At 38.2% G+C, this 15,498-nt stretch overlaps 1 protein-coding gene across 1 annotated transcript in view; it reads right to left on the bottom strand.

Annotated features, from left to right (window-relative positions):
• The window catches only part of LOC149239699 (vacuolar protein sorting-associated protein 26B), a 227,820-nt gene extending 212,702 nt beyond the window's left edge, over window positions 1–15,118 (bottom strand). Inside the window, exons 1-2 of the mRNA XM_089373493.1 lie at window positions 14,963–15,118; window positions 14,596–14,798 (exon numbers count right to left, since the gene is read on the bottom strand). The gene's annotated coding sequence lies outside the window, so the exon portion shown is untranslated. The remainder of the gene's footprint in view (window positions 1–14,595; window positions 14,799–14,962) is intronic.
• Window positions 15,119–15,498: the final 380 nt, after the last annotated feature.

Raw genomic sequence — 15,498 nt, 5'->3', positions numbered from 1 at the left:
AGCAATGGCACATAATGCAGTATAGTGATGGGTACAGTCATGATTAATGAAGCGTGATGAGATGCAACATAGTGATGATGGGTGCAGCATGGTGCAGCGCGGTGAGGTGCAGCATAATGATGAAATGCAGCACAACGATAGGTGAAGGAGTCACTTTGGAGAATCAGTTGAAGCAGCATGTCTTCAACTGATCTCATGTATCATCTTCTTAGAGATAATCTCTGCTCTTATCTAGATAAGTCAAAGTGTTGACTTCTGTTGTAAACGTACTATCTCTCTCTCTCTTTGTTGAACTATTGAAGAACATATAAGAAGAATTGATCAAGGGTTTCCCCACATTGGGGTTTGTCCCTGGCTAGCGCCACATCTTGTGTCCTCTTGTCTTGGCTTCTCTTCTACGATTTATGTTTATGTTCTATCTACAGTTTACTTTAATGCTGATGTGATTGCTAATCTGGAAAAAATATTGAGCTAACTGTGAAAATTGAAATAAATTGCTCTAAGCATAGAACATACCTAAAATTAACACCTTCGTTATTGAGAGGTCACAAGTTCAATTCTCTTGACACTCTCAGGGTCAGGCTGCGTGGTTGAGCCAGCAAGAAGTGATCCCTTCAGGTGGATCTACCTGGTACAAATATTTCGTAGACAGCGACCAATCTTTGGGCTCCAAGAACCACATAAAAAATATATATATATATATATAGATTCATTTCTCCCCCAAATATATATAGACACACACACACATAAATAATTATATATTTTTTGAATAAAGGAAGGGATTTTTATCTGTGTTGCGATGGTTTTGACCTTTATCTTTTAATTAATGACCCTTAATTTAACTCTAGCGTCCCTTAATTATGTATTTAAAATTATTTCCAAGATCTTTTACCCCAAATTAATTTATTTTAAATAATTCTAAAAAGTTTTACTAATTCAAATTTTTCAAATATTTTTACCATGATAATTAAATAATATTCTCCTTAATCTTTGGCATTTCCTTTATGCTTATCTTGACACCTTTGTTTTAAAATCTTCTTAGCCCACTTGCTTCACCATTATGCATCGTATCCATGATGATGGGTGGAGTGTTCATTCGAAACACAATATCAATCCAAAAGCATTACCCCTCAAATCTGACAAATTATGAAAATCTACATAACAAGATGGTATCATACATGACCATCTAAAATCTCCAAAATCCATGTATGGCACATAGTTTTAAAAAATGGAACCATGTTTTGAACTAGGCCACCTATCTAACCAGGTTTCAAACCAGATTCAATAAACCATATTTGAAAAATACATAAAATAATTAATTTTTAATGAAAATATTATTTTTAAGATTTCAAACCATTAGAGACAAAATATGCAAAGTTTGATCATCTATATACCATGTAAGTGTGAATATATCAAAATGGCACTGAGTGCAATACATATCAACCATAGTTTTTAAAACCAGTTTTGAACCAGTAACAAGTCAAACCAGCCAATCAGCAACCCTTTACCATCAACTCAGCACAAAAATTCAGTTAGGGGACCGGTTGGTACTAGTTGGGTACCAAACCAGCCAGTTTGGTACCTAACCAGTACCAACCAGCCCGAACCAGCCTGTTCCGCTCCAAATTAGGCCGATCTGTACTAAGACGTCTGTGGCAAACTATGGAACCAGAGGCTGGTTTGATTCCTAACTGATATCAACCGAGCCGAACCGGCCGATTCTGCTCCAAATTAGGCCATTCCATACTATAATTCTATAACACATGTGGCAAACTATGGGACCTGCAAGCAATTTTTTGGAGTGGTTTTGACGGAAACCAGGGACTGTTTCCCTCCAAAATAGCCCCCCTTAACCTACACAAGCAGCCATCCCCTCCTATTTGCCTCACAGCTCTCATTTTGAGTTTTTGTGAGCATATGTGAGCCTAGAGAGTTTTGTAGCAGCAGCCTAACAGTAGCAAGTTTGGAGGTTGTTTGTCATCTTAGTGTTGATTTGGAGCAATCCAATGGAGTCGGCATCTTTTGGAAGCGGGTTTGGCAACTGGTTTTCATTCCCATGTATGCTTTCTCTTTTTAAAAAAGTTAAAAACAGCCCCTCTTTGTACGTTGAATCTGCCTCTTTTTTGTTTTAAAATTTATCGTAGGTTTTACAACTTACGTATTTGCATTTTTTCTATTTGCATATTTTTTCCCTTCAAATTTGAAATTTTATCATCTGCTATGGCCCCAAAAGCCAAAGATGCTAAATGATTTCACTGTAATGTTGTCAATCGCAAAATGTTCTACAAATATTGCAAGCACCAAATAAGTGGGGGCTGTATTTATAGGTCGAAAAGACATTTTGCTGGTATGAGAGGCCAAGTATCCCCATGTGAACCACCAAATCCAGTGATAGGGTCTATTCAGGTAAAATACCTTGAAAAGATTGACAAGTTTGAGGAGAAGAAGGCTAAGGAAAAGGCTGTAAAAGCAGAAATTGCAAGGAAAAGGGGACTTGCAAAAGCTATGAGAGCAAGTGGGTGTCTTGATTCTAACATTCAAGAATCCTCCTCTATCCCTTCCACCAATGTCCATGACACATTCCACTATGTTCCTCCCCCTCTTGGGTCCAGAGTCAAGCTAAAGGTAAATAGAGGATGAACATTAAGAGCTATTTCACACCTTGCCCTACCTCTGCCTCTGTTAGTGCCACTGCCTACCAACCAAGTCTAACTCAACCCCCTTTGGATACCCATTGAAAAAAGCAATACAAAGAAGTTTTTCAATACATTGTCAAATGGTGGTATGATGCAGATATCCCCTTAAATGATGTTCGCTCGCCTTATTACCAGGCTACGTAGGACTGATATATTTGCAGGAAAGGGATTCAAAGGCCCTAGTATGCATGCATTGAGGGGATCTCTTTTGCAAAAGAAGTTTTGTCAATTGAAGAATATTTGAATGAATTTAAAGAGTCATGGACCAAAACTGGTTGTTCCATCATGTTAGATGGATGGACTGATGGAAAAACCCGCATTATCATAGATGTCTCTTTCCCTCAAGGAACCATGTTTTTGAAATCAATTGAAGCATTTGACAGGATGAAAGATGCAAACATGTTATTTGAGATTTTGGATGAGATGGTTAGGACAGTGTGTGTAGAAAATCCACGAAATTCTGCAACTGCGAATATGAACAATATGAAACTAATTTCTTTTCATATAGACACAGAATTTCTCTACTAATTTTGCAGCGGAATAGGAACAGAAATAAATACACAATCACACAATTAAACACAATTTTTCTAGGGAACCCAACTGCGAAAACCCTCTGCTCGATTGAGAATCTTATTGAAGAAGAATGAGCAATAGATCTCTTACAATACAATATTGTTTCAATAAAGAATACAATAATCTTCCTGCTTGAACTAGGCTTGAAACCCCTATAAGACCCCTGATCTTTATGCCTTCTTGCCTTGCCTGGATGAGCTCCAAAATCCTTGCGCAAATCCTAGGAAATAAGCCCCTATTTCCTAGCGCATGGGCTGCTCCTATTTCTTGGGAATTAGCACCTATTTCCTAGCGCATGGGCTGCTCATTCTTCTTGGGAATTAGCACCTATTTCCTAGCGCATGGGCTGCTCCTATTTCTTAGGAATTAGCCCCTATTTCCTAGCGCATTCCCAAGGTAATTCTTCCTTCTTCAATACTCGCACAAGCTCCTCTTGCGTGTTCTTTCATTCACAAGCTCATAAACTTGTGCTCAAGAATAATTACAAGTGTGCCTTCGTTCCTCCTTATAAGCAATTCGAATGGCTAAATCTAGCAAGTCAATATTTTAGAAATCGAACTGGTGATTGAGGTGTTATCTGAGTTGAAGTGGCTCACGCAATTCGTCCTAAGTCTCAATCTAGAATTAGAGACTTGTCACTTGTCCTTTTCCAAGTTAACTCGCACTAGAAGACAATGAACTCGGCCTTCCACTTTTGCACACTAGTTAACTGCTTCATAACTCGTCCTAACTTTTAGGAACTCATCCTAATTTGTAGGGACTTATCCTAAATCTTAGGAATTTGTCCTAACTTATAGGAATTAGCTCCTAACTTATAGGAATTCGAGCATGCTAAGGAAGAACTCATTGAGGTCCCTTTGATTAAGGAACAAATCAAGGAACCTTTCTCACTACTATTTTCAACAGTGGGGGAGCAAAATGTTGTGCAAGTCATCACAAGAAATGCCTCAAACTATGCTCTTGTTGGAAAGATGCTAGAGTCCAAATATAGGACCATATTTTGGGCCTCATGTGTTGCATATTACATAGGCCTCATGGTTAAGGACATCAAAAAAGCAGAGTGGGTAAAGAACATTGTAGATCATGCCAAGTGTATCATAAAATACGTATTGAGCCTAGTGAGGAAAAACATTGAGGGATAGGAGCTTATTACACCTACCATCACGAGATTTGCAACTCACTTCCTCACATTGCAATCTCTCACTTCCCAGCAACAAAACTTGCAAAAGATGTTGTGTTGTCAAATGATGATTGGAATTTATCTCCATGGGCTCGTAGACAAGATGGAAAAGACACCATAAGGAAATTTTTTACAACACTTTATGGAAGAAAGCAATAAAGCTTGTGAAAATTGGCGAGCCCCTTGTTAAGGTGTTACGGTTGGTGGATGGGGAAAAATTGGCCATGGTCTACATCTATGAGGCTATGGATCAGGGAAAGGAGAAGATATGGGCATCCTACGATAGACTAGGTAAATATGGGCCTATTTGGGAGATCATTGATAAAAAATGGAACAATCAACTTCATTGTCATATACATGCAGTTAGGTATTTCCTGGACGCAATGTTAGTTTTTGTAGATCGAGCAAGTGCCCTAGTCTCAGATGGTGTCTGTGACGCTAGGAAAACAGGTGGATTAATTATCTCCAATACCCAGAAAAAAAAAGTTTCTAACTTAAATGTCTTAATTAGATTTAATTAACCAGTTTTAGTTATTTTCCTAAGTCTAACATAGGGAAATGGGTTGATTAATCAAGATTAATTGAGACAAGTCAATTTCTCTCTAGTGACTTCTAGAAAAGTGATTTGAGGAAGTCAATATGATCTTAGCCATCGATTGTGATTGGATTGTGGTCATTGATTTGTCAATGAGAGATTATAAGAGGAGATCAATGGGGCCTTTAGAGGTCATTCGAACAATTCAAGAAAACAGATTTACAGTGATAGTGAGTGCACAGTGATCGCATGGGAAACACCAGCAAGGGTTTCAGCAGTAGTGATTGAGGAAAAGTTTGCAGGATAGAATTCTTCGCAGTTGCTTCCAATTTCTAAGAGACAAGAGGAGGCTGATTTGTTTTTGCGGAGAGAGGCCAAATTTCCAGAGCAAGTAGTCAGCTTATCCAGTGTGAGTTGTCGAAGTCACAAACCAAATTACCAAAAGGCAGCATGAATTGACTGAGGTGGTGCGAGTGACTTTAGCGAGTTGCTAGAGGCAGTTTATCTAGCCGAAATAATTTCCTAGAGGTAGTGCGCATTTCCAAAAGGTAGTGTGAATTGGTTGAGGTAGTGCGAGTAGCTAGTTTCAGTTAACGTGAATTGCCAAAGGTGGGATGAGTTGCTTTTAGTGGGTCAATTAGCTTCCAGAGGGTCAATTTGACTTACAAAAGTGAAGAAATAATTTTGCTAGAGCTTTTCCAACGAGAGGCAAGTAGATTGTATTTCTCCATTGCAGATTTATTGCTGAAAAACTAAAATATTAATAATAAAGCCCTCATCTAAAAACTAGCTTTCCCTTCAAGGTTTTTCAAGGGACTATTTTGTCCAAAAATATCGACGTCAAATTTTTATGCACGCTATTTTCTTGGTTCTTATGATTAATTTTGGTGAAATTGCAATTGTATTTTTATTTAGTATTTGTCGTAAGCTAATTTACAGAAGACGAATAATCTCTAAAGATAGAAGAATAATCACTAGTAACTGCATAAGAATTTTCACACCCAAGTTATCATTATAGAGCTCAACTATAACAAGACCAACTTGTGGAGGTCAAAGATGTGTTGTATGAGTGCTTGGAGCACACAATCCTTGATGAGTCTAAGCAATTGGATATACATCGATAGATCAATGCTTTCACTAGGGCCACAAGTACCTTTGGCAAAAACCTAGCAAAGACTGCAAGAGATGTGGATCAACCAGGTATGTAATTGGAAACCTTGATACACTACTTATAGTATGATGGCACTAGAACAAATAAGATGGGAACAAGGAGACAAAAATAGAAATTGTGAAAACAAGAAAAGAGGAAACACCTTATCATAATGGCAGCATTCTATCCCAAGATGAATTCATGATAGTTAAGCAAGGTATCCAAATTAAGTAACAACACTATGGAATTGTTAGGATTGGAACAGTTAATTAAACCTCGTACAAATCCCTTATGTATACTGGATGTGTTGGGATAACTATGACACGTAGTAAATCACTTACCTGGAGATGTGGTCCAATTACATAAATTTATATATCACTTACATCACAGGTATTTTGAGGAAAGAGCAACTTAATTTGGAAAATTAAGTCTTACGGTGAGATTAGTGCAGATCAAACCCTAACCACAGCAATTTGCAATAACTTTAGCTTTCTGAGGATTCAAACCAGCAATGTATTTCATACAAACTTTATAATTATCTCTCTCTTTTCTTCTTATTTTTAGCAACGATGATTTTCTAGGCATTTGTGTAGAGAGACGACTTTTGGGTCATGGAAATTTGCTAGTTCAAGGGTTTCTTAAGAAAAGAATAAAAAATATAAATAAAAAATCACAACAACCGGTGATCCAAAAGCAATCCAACTCTTGAATTTCCAATAACCTACTTATACATTAGAAATATCCTAATTGATAATTATCTTGAACACAGAAACCATTAATTAACTAAAATTAAAGGTAGTCAGGGGGTTGGTGACAATGAATCTGAATATGAATCATTCTCTTATTATTCCTAGTTCTCTGAAATTGCCATTGCAGCTGTAGTGAACTTATCATTCAGAAGCCTAGAAGCAGGACTATAAGGCCAGCTATGGCAGCACTATTGGCAGACTAGGTAATCTTAAGCGACGTGGGATTAAAAGAAGGAAAAATTAGTTATAGTTGTAAAACAAGGCTTAATAATATCAAAAACTCATTTAATAGAAAGTGTTAGTGAAACAAGGCTATAAGTGTAAATGGTTAAGTGAATGCTATTTAGGATAGAGCAAAAGAAGATAAAAAGAGAACTTCAAAAGCTATGTTCGCCAAATTGTGTTGAAAGTTATGAATCCTGATTCGCTGAAAATGGGCTACGTGTTTGAATCCCACAAATCAGACACGATTCGGTGAAGATTCGAATCCCAAAATGGGACACAATCGAATCCCGTACGTGTCCCGTTAGGACACAACGTGTCACGATTTTAGGATTCGAATCCCAAAAAAGGGAAACCCACGGGCATAAAAAAGCGTTGTTCTATCAATGATTTACCATTTCTCTCTTTCAGTTTTACATACATTAAGTGGGCAAGGAGCTAAGGGTTTGGAGCAAGAAGCTAAGGGTGTGGAGCATTCGGCAAGGAGATTCAAGCACCAGGTAAGTGCATTTCATCTCTATTTTTTTGCATTTCTATTACAGTAGTTTGTATATGAATTTTTTTACAAATTTGTGCATGTTTTGTTTATTTTTTTTTTAGTATTCATGGCTCAATCAAGGGTAGCAATTAGGGGGCAAAGGAAGGGGAAGAATGTCTCCATTGGAGATGCCCCTCCTCCCCCAATATCATCAGAGTCTGTTGCAAGTAATGTTGAGGGAAGAGGAGGACCTAAAGACAACATTGAGAAATATCCCTTGTGAAAATATGTCACAAGAGAGGATGGGACAAGCACCAAGGGGAAGGGAGGAGGGAATGTGCAATGGAGATGCAACTTTTGCCACATTTCTTTCAAAAGCACATATTACCGTGTGAAAGGCAATTTGTTGGTTTTACCAGGTTGTGGAATTGGAGCTTGTAAAGTTGTTCCTTTACAAAAGAGGAAAGAAATGGAAAAGGAGTTCATTGTTGGTATGGCAAACGTGGCTGCAAAATCAAGAAAAACCAAGAATGAAGACCCCCTTCCATTTTTGAGGAAAGGCACCACCAAATTTCCATTTGAGAATTCTACTGGGGGACAAGCAACAAAAAGAAGAGCAAATTCACTTGGTCCAATAGACAATATTTTTCAAAAAGAGAAACGGGAAGAGCTTGATCTCACAATTGCCTTCTTTTTCTATCAAAACTTCATACCATTTAATGTTGCACGCTCACCTCTATTTATGAGATGTGTCGAGCTCTAACTCATGGGTCTCCATCATGGTATGTGCCTCCTGGTTCAGAGAAGCTTAGAACCACATTGTTGACGAAAGCAAAAAAAGAGGTGCAAAAAATGCTTGAGCCTATTAAAGCATCATGGCCAACATCTGGGGTTAGCATTGTTTCTAATGGATGGACAGATCCAACACGACACCCAATCATCAACTTCATGGTGTCTTCCTTGAATGGTCCAATTTTCTTGGAAGCAGTGGATACACTTGGAGAATACAAGGAGCACAATTTATGGGTGAGTTATTTATTAAAGTTATTGAAAATGTAGGTGTTGATTCTTGTGTGCAAATCATTACAGATAATGCACCTGTTTGCAAGGTTGCTGGCATGATTGTGGAAACTAAATATCCACAAGTGTTTTGGACACCTTGCATTGTCCATTCATTGAACTTAACACTGAAATCCATTGCTTCTGATGTGCTTTGGATTGGTAACATTATTGAGGATGCACGACATATTCGTAACTTTGTGCAAAATCATACAAATGCCCTCACTATCTACAAGGAGTACAACAATCTATCATTGTTGAAGATTGCTGATACACGGTTTGCCTCTTCATTCATGATGTTGAAGAGGTTGAGGGAGGTCAAGACCGCTCTTGGGGCCATGGTTATTTCTGAGTTTTGGTCTTTTTGGAGAAAGACAGATCAAGTAGCCTCTAAAAGAGTGAAGGACACAATGCTAGATGATGCTTGGTGGGAGAGGGTAGATCTAATTATTCAGATCATGTACCCTATCATTTCTTTGATTCGATTTGCATATACAAACAAACCCATCCTAGGAGAGGTTTATGAGGGATGGGATTCCATGATTGAGTCCGTGAGGAGCATTATTCTACAGAGTGAGTGCCCCGAGTATGAGACATCACCATAGGCCTTTTGTGGTACTATACAGAATATTCTTGTCAGCAAATGGGCCAAGAATTGCACACCTTTACATTGTTTGGCTCACTCATTGAACCCAAAATACTATAGCCATGAGTGGCTGAATGATGGACCTTCCCGCGGATTCCCTCCTCACATGGATGGTGAAATCTCACAGGGGAGGAAAGATGCATTTAGGCAAGTTTTCTAGGATAGAGCATCCCTTAATGAGGTGGAGGATGCCTTTGCAGAGTTTTCCACTGGCACTGGTCGATTTGCAGGATATGATGTGATTAGAGACAAGGGAGCTAAGAAGCCCTATTTTTGGTGGGCAAATCATGGGTCAACAAGCCCTCCTCTTCAGCAATTAGCCATGAGGCTCCTCTCTCAAGTAACTTCATCCTCCTGTTGCAAGAGGAATTGGAGCACATATGGGAATTTGTATAGCATGAAGAAGAGCAAGCTTGAGCAGTCCAGCGCAGAGACAATGGTGTATGTGCACACCAACCTTCGTCTTATTTACAGACAGAGGGAAGAGTGGTTGAGGGGAAAGACAAAGATGTGGGATGTCTTTCCTGATGATATGGGTCTGGACAGCAGTGTTGAGTTGGCATTGGCCAACATGGATCTCAATGATCCAGTGCTAGAGCCTGTTAGATTTGATGACGGTGATATTTTAGAGGGGTCATCCTCCACACCAGCAGATGCAGAGCCGACTATGGATACAGGGGAGGAGGAGGATGCGAAGGAGAGCAATGGTGACCATGATGATGAAGACATTGATGCTGATTCTGATGATGACTATGAGGATTGTTGACTCATGAGTCATGGGCTACCTATTGCCTTGAGGCTTGTATACCTATAGTTGTTTTATATTTTCTATTTCTATTTGTCATTGGCATTGCACTACCTATGTAACACATTTTGATTTGATGACTTAATGAGAAAACTACAGTTGTCAGTGTCTTTATCTTACTATCTTGTAAGTTGTCTTTCATTTATGAATCATGATTTATCATTTTATGTGACATATATTTGAATTTTGTATGTACTATGGATGCTAATTGCTATAATGTTACTAACTTACTTTGTAAACAGTAAACCTAACTTCTAGATGAAGATCTATGTTTGAAATCAATGAATTTGTATCATTAATGAGAATTTGTGTTAGAAATATATAACAAATCCTACGTGCCCTGTTCCAAGGGGTCAACGTGTCCGAATCCGACTCTCGAACCCCCGTATCCTACGAATCCCGAATCCCTGTGTCAGGTGACTTAGGTTGAAAGCCATGCTGCAATAAGCTGTTTCAAGGAAAATATGTCTTGTTCCTAGAACGATTGGAGAAGGCAAGGTTCTGTTATTGACTCAACAGAGATTCACTTGGGCATGGGTAATCCTCAATCTAGAAGCAAATCAATTCAAGTTGGTATGGCGTTGGATGTTGAATGTGTACCCCTGTATCGTAGTTATCAGAATTGGATCCAGAATGTAACCAGAATATTATAAAATTGCAAACCAGAACAGAACTGAAATACCACAAAATTAGCAATTTGACTGGAATTATTCTGCTGTGGTATAAAAAGATTCAATTTCTATGTCACAATATCAGCACAGCAAAAAGGCATACTGAAATTCTAACCACAAAAGCTTCCATTACAAGACAGGTGAAGAAGTGAAAATCACCCCAACGAAATAGACATTGAAGTGTAATGCAACGCCCTCAACAGAATCAATGACATGCCAACCCTGCTATAATATGTAAGTAGCATGTAAAAGAGTCATATTACATACAGAGCTGCCCTTCCAACTAATATACTAATTTTGACTTGATTGCACCAGGTGCAAGAACTTTGACCATTTCCTTCATGTCCATGTTTTTCTGTAGATTCCTCTGAGCAGGAGCAACACATAATCAGAGATCGTACTCTAATCACCTCATGGATTTAATCATTTCTAAAATGCAGATCCCAACCCACCAGCCTCTTCCATACAACCCTCTGGGATTGCACAGCTTCTACAGATGGAAGAGGCATCCAGTCTATTGGATCTTGATCAGGTAAACAAAAATTTATGGCAGGCTATGATGCAAGAAGAAGCCTATGTCGTAACTGGGCAAGCCTGGTCACTCAAAGCAGGGATATTCTCATATCTAGAGTCTAAACAAAACAAGCTCTACAGAAATGTTCAGAGGACCACCAGGAATCTGAACAAGAAGCAGTTTTATGAGAAAATTTCTAGAATTTTGGTTCGAGAGATGATTATAGGTCATAGTTATAACTTATAATGAATAATAGTCCAAGTGGTGCCATGATGCAAATTTTCTATAATGAGTCTAAAACAGTGAAGGTCCAGGGTTCAAATTCAAGCAGCCCCATAGCAGTTTTTTTTTAGCAATTATTTTTATACTAGCAAAAGCTACACAAGGCATTATATACCAGAGTGAGCTAGCAAGTGGTATATTAAATACAAGAAAGCAATAAAAATAAGCACAAGCGATGCAGGCTCCAGAAGGCATGCGAGCTTCCATAAAGTTCAGATGACGACTTTACACCTAGAATTACATATAACCTCCAATTCCAGTGTCTGGTATAGAGGATGCCAAAGTCATGGAGACATAACCAAATTGTTCAAAGAGATCCACTTGACTAGATAATAATAACAAATAAATAAAACACCCCAGTGGATTTCTAGGCTTTTAAATAAAGGTCAAGGAGGTCCAACCGGAACCAACACCAGCCCCCCCACCCTAAGGGCTTTTTGCGTATATTTTCACTAAAACGTCACCAAAAGCTAAAATTCTTGCTTTCTGACACACTGAACTTCTTCTATGCATATCCCCCAACAACTTATATTTCTGCTTTGTCGTTTTAAATTAGGACAAGCAGGTCTGCTCAAAATAGAACCAAAAACTTTGAACAGACTTCTTATTCGCCAAAATGTCCGCTTAAATTATAATTCTATACCATTTCTAGGGTTTTATTTTACAAACCTTGGCGAAATGTTTTTTTGAAAAAAAAATCAGTATCTGCTCCAGCAGTTTGTTATCCGGGCTTCAGCTTAGCCTGGCCGTCCATGTATTATTTGGATTTAACACAGCCGTAATTCATGGCAAAAACTCACCTGTACATTTCAGGATTCAGTTTCTTGGTGATTCTGGGCCCTGTTTTGCTCGAATCTGTGCTCAATTTGAAGCCAGCGATCACGAGAATTCAGATTTACTCACTGCATTTACAAAGCTGCAAGACTTCTCCCGCAAACTGGGCCCGAGTCTGGCCAATGTTGTTAAATTGGCACCTATATTCTTTTTCGAAGACCGAAACCCTACATACGGTGGTTGCCCGCATATGGTGGTTGCAGAGGATGAATTAGTTTAACATATCCAGTCCAATCAAAATTAGACTGTCAATCTTTCAAAAACTAGGTAAAGCTAGGTACGCAAATTTAAGTCCGGGTTTTCCAAAAAGTGCTGGTTAAATAGTAATCGTCTTAATCCTACATTGGGAAATTTCTTTCTAAATCATTTTTTATAACCCCCCAATTTCTTACATAAAAACATCTATTTCCACATAAATATACCAAGGGACTAAGTAATACTATAATTTAACACTTAAATGAATTTATTTAAGAATAAGCTTTAACAATCCAAACAAAATTAGACATACATGCTAGCTCTCATAGGTCTCAAAAGGGCTGTAACCAAATACTATAATTTAACACTTAAATGAATTTATTTAAGAATAAGCTTTAACAATCCAAACAAAATTAGACATACATGCTAGCTCTCATAGGTTTCAAAAGGGCTGTAACCAAACATATCGATGAATCAATCCTCAAATGAAGTGTAAAATATGAAGTCAACTGTAGAAGAAGAAAAAAGAAAGAAATTATTTTAACATCCACGAGGTTAAAAATAGCCTATGGGACAGATTGCTTCTTCATCTGCTTGATGTATTCAGCCTTTTTCTGTGAAGCCTCAAAATAAATGCTCCCAGCTTCTCGACAAACTCCTCGCTAAATAGATTATCCCAAGAGCCAGCGGCCAGCATATCTGCATAATTTTCCATGTTGTCTTTGAAGGCCTCACATTCTAAAATGAAATGTTTTTCTGTTTCCACTTTTCCGGAAGAACAAAAAATGCATACTCTTTCCTCCCACACTTCTTTTGGCCTTTTCCAGCGCCTTGTTTCACAACAGAGTTGATGAGAATTAGTCCTTAACTGAGCAATAAGAATTTTGGCTCTCCAAGAGATATTGGCCTCTATGTATGCTTTTGGTTGATGACTATGAATGGGATTAAACACTTCAATATAGTACTTTTTCTTTCTTCCTAGCTCCTTATCCCAAGTACGCTTGTGGAACTTTTCCATAACAAAAACTTTTATCTCTTTGTTGTTTATGGGACACACGTTCAAGCAAATACCCCATTTACTAAATCATTTGTTATTTTGCTGCATCCAAGTGTTTTTTTTCTTGCACAATATGTCATTAAAAACAACTTTAGACCATCTACCCTCTTCCATTTACTCAATTTTTTTTAAATACCTTATCACTCACACCATAGCAATTGCTTCAATAGGAACAGTCCATGTTTCATTTAACAAGATAACATAAGGATTAGACCCGCATCTCGCATACTAAAGTGCATGGACTTGCAACTCCACTAAACACGTTTTTTTTTTCTTGGGCCATATCCCCTGCTGATTGAAGCAAGCTAAAATTTACCAGAATCTAGACTTTTTTTCCTTTTCCTAAGCAGCTGATCAGCAGTATTGAATATTTGTATTTCGATATTGCAATTTAATGTTCTGTTTAATGATTACTTCGATTCTACAGAGTGACCAATGGTTCAATTACGCTGTTATCCTGATTCCTCGCCAAGGGGAACCAAAAACAAGGCCGTTCCTTAACAATTATGTCTCTCTGAAACTCCACGGTTGCCAATCATGAGCACCGCCCCTGCATTTTAACCAAAGGGGTTCCCTTTGTGGCAAGCTTGCCTAGATAGTCAAATTCTGCCCTAAATCCTAAACAAATTCTGCCCTAAATCCTAAACAACTTCAAGATGAGCCCCTAACAGTCACCCGGGAATCTCTACAAATAAATCCTCATCACCGCAAACCCTCCTCCAAATTCTGATTGTCCGAAAACACTTCCAAACCCTAGTCATGGAACAATCCTCATAACCCCCAATTATCCCCCTCAACCGAAATAAATGCAATACTTTGCTACAGCCCTAGTCTCGTGTAACCTACGATTTACGCATACTACAATTATGGTTTTTCATGAGCAACAGAAAATAAATTTCAATGCCAGTGAAATTCGAACAAGAACAAGGAAGATAAGAAGAGCACATACCTGCAATGATTGGTCAGTCCACCCGCAGTTTTCACTTCAAAACACTTGCAAAACTTCCCGAACTCGGCAGACCTCTTAATTCTATCCGACTCATATGAAAATTTCGTTACAGGGTCAGGGGCTTCAATCCACTGGATCATTCGCAGACATCAGCATCCTGACAGCAAGGGATGCTGTCGTTCTGGTTGTTACACTCTCGTTCCCTGCTATGATTTGCTATGATTTATCAACGGGGAATTGGATCGATCGACAAAAACGACAGGTCATAACATGCTTTCATTCCATTCATCCACTCTGACGAACTGAATTCAGATCCGGCTGCCAACAATGAGGTGCTAGAAGGGAACCAAAACGGAGTAAAGCTTACCGTGTAGTGAAAGGGCATTACTTGCGGTCGCAAACGAATTTGGTGAGAATTACACGTATAACCAGAGTTCCGTTACAAGCAAAGTTCCACGCTTTCGATGGATGTACTTTTATTTTACCAAATTTTAAAATCCAAAATTGTTGTAATTCGGTGAGAGTTCCAAATTGCTCAAAGCTTTAATTGGTTATATTTGCCCGAATGCCATATGAGACAAAGAAAGTCACCGCTTCACTACACGTACGTTTTAGCCCATTAAAAAATAACTAGTGGAAAGGAACCCTTATGGGAAGAGCGGTAATGTGGAAGGTAATAATCAAACAAAATAGATAGATAATAAAATACAATTAAAATTTTAGTTTTTATATATCTTTTAAAGAATGAATGTAGTAGGCAGGTTAAATTTAGAAAGAAAGTTATAGTAACATAAATAGCCTAGAACGATGGCAATCCTCGCAAGCACAAGGTACATAGCAAAGGAGTTCAATTTTTTTAGGGTTTTTAAAATGACATGAAATAAATTCTAAAGATGGAAATTA

The sequence above is a fragment of the Pinus tabuliformis genome, chromosome 8 (genome assembly GCF_031772625.1).
Source record: "Pinus tabuliformis cultivar Carrire ecotype Pingquan chromosome 8, CPIR1, whole genome shotgun sequence".
Taxonomy (NCBI): Eukaryota; Viridiplantae; Streptophyta; class Pinopsida; order Pinales; family Pinaceae; genus Pinus; species Pinus tabuliformis.
Note: the sequence above shows the minus strand (reverse complement) of the source record. Positions and strands in the feature narration are given on the sequence as shown.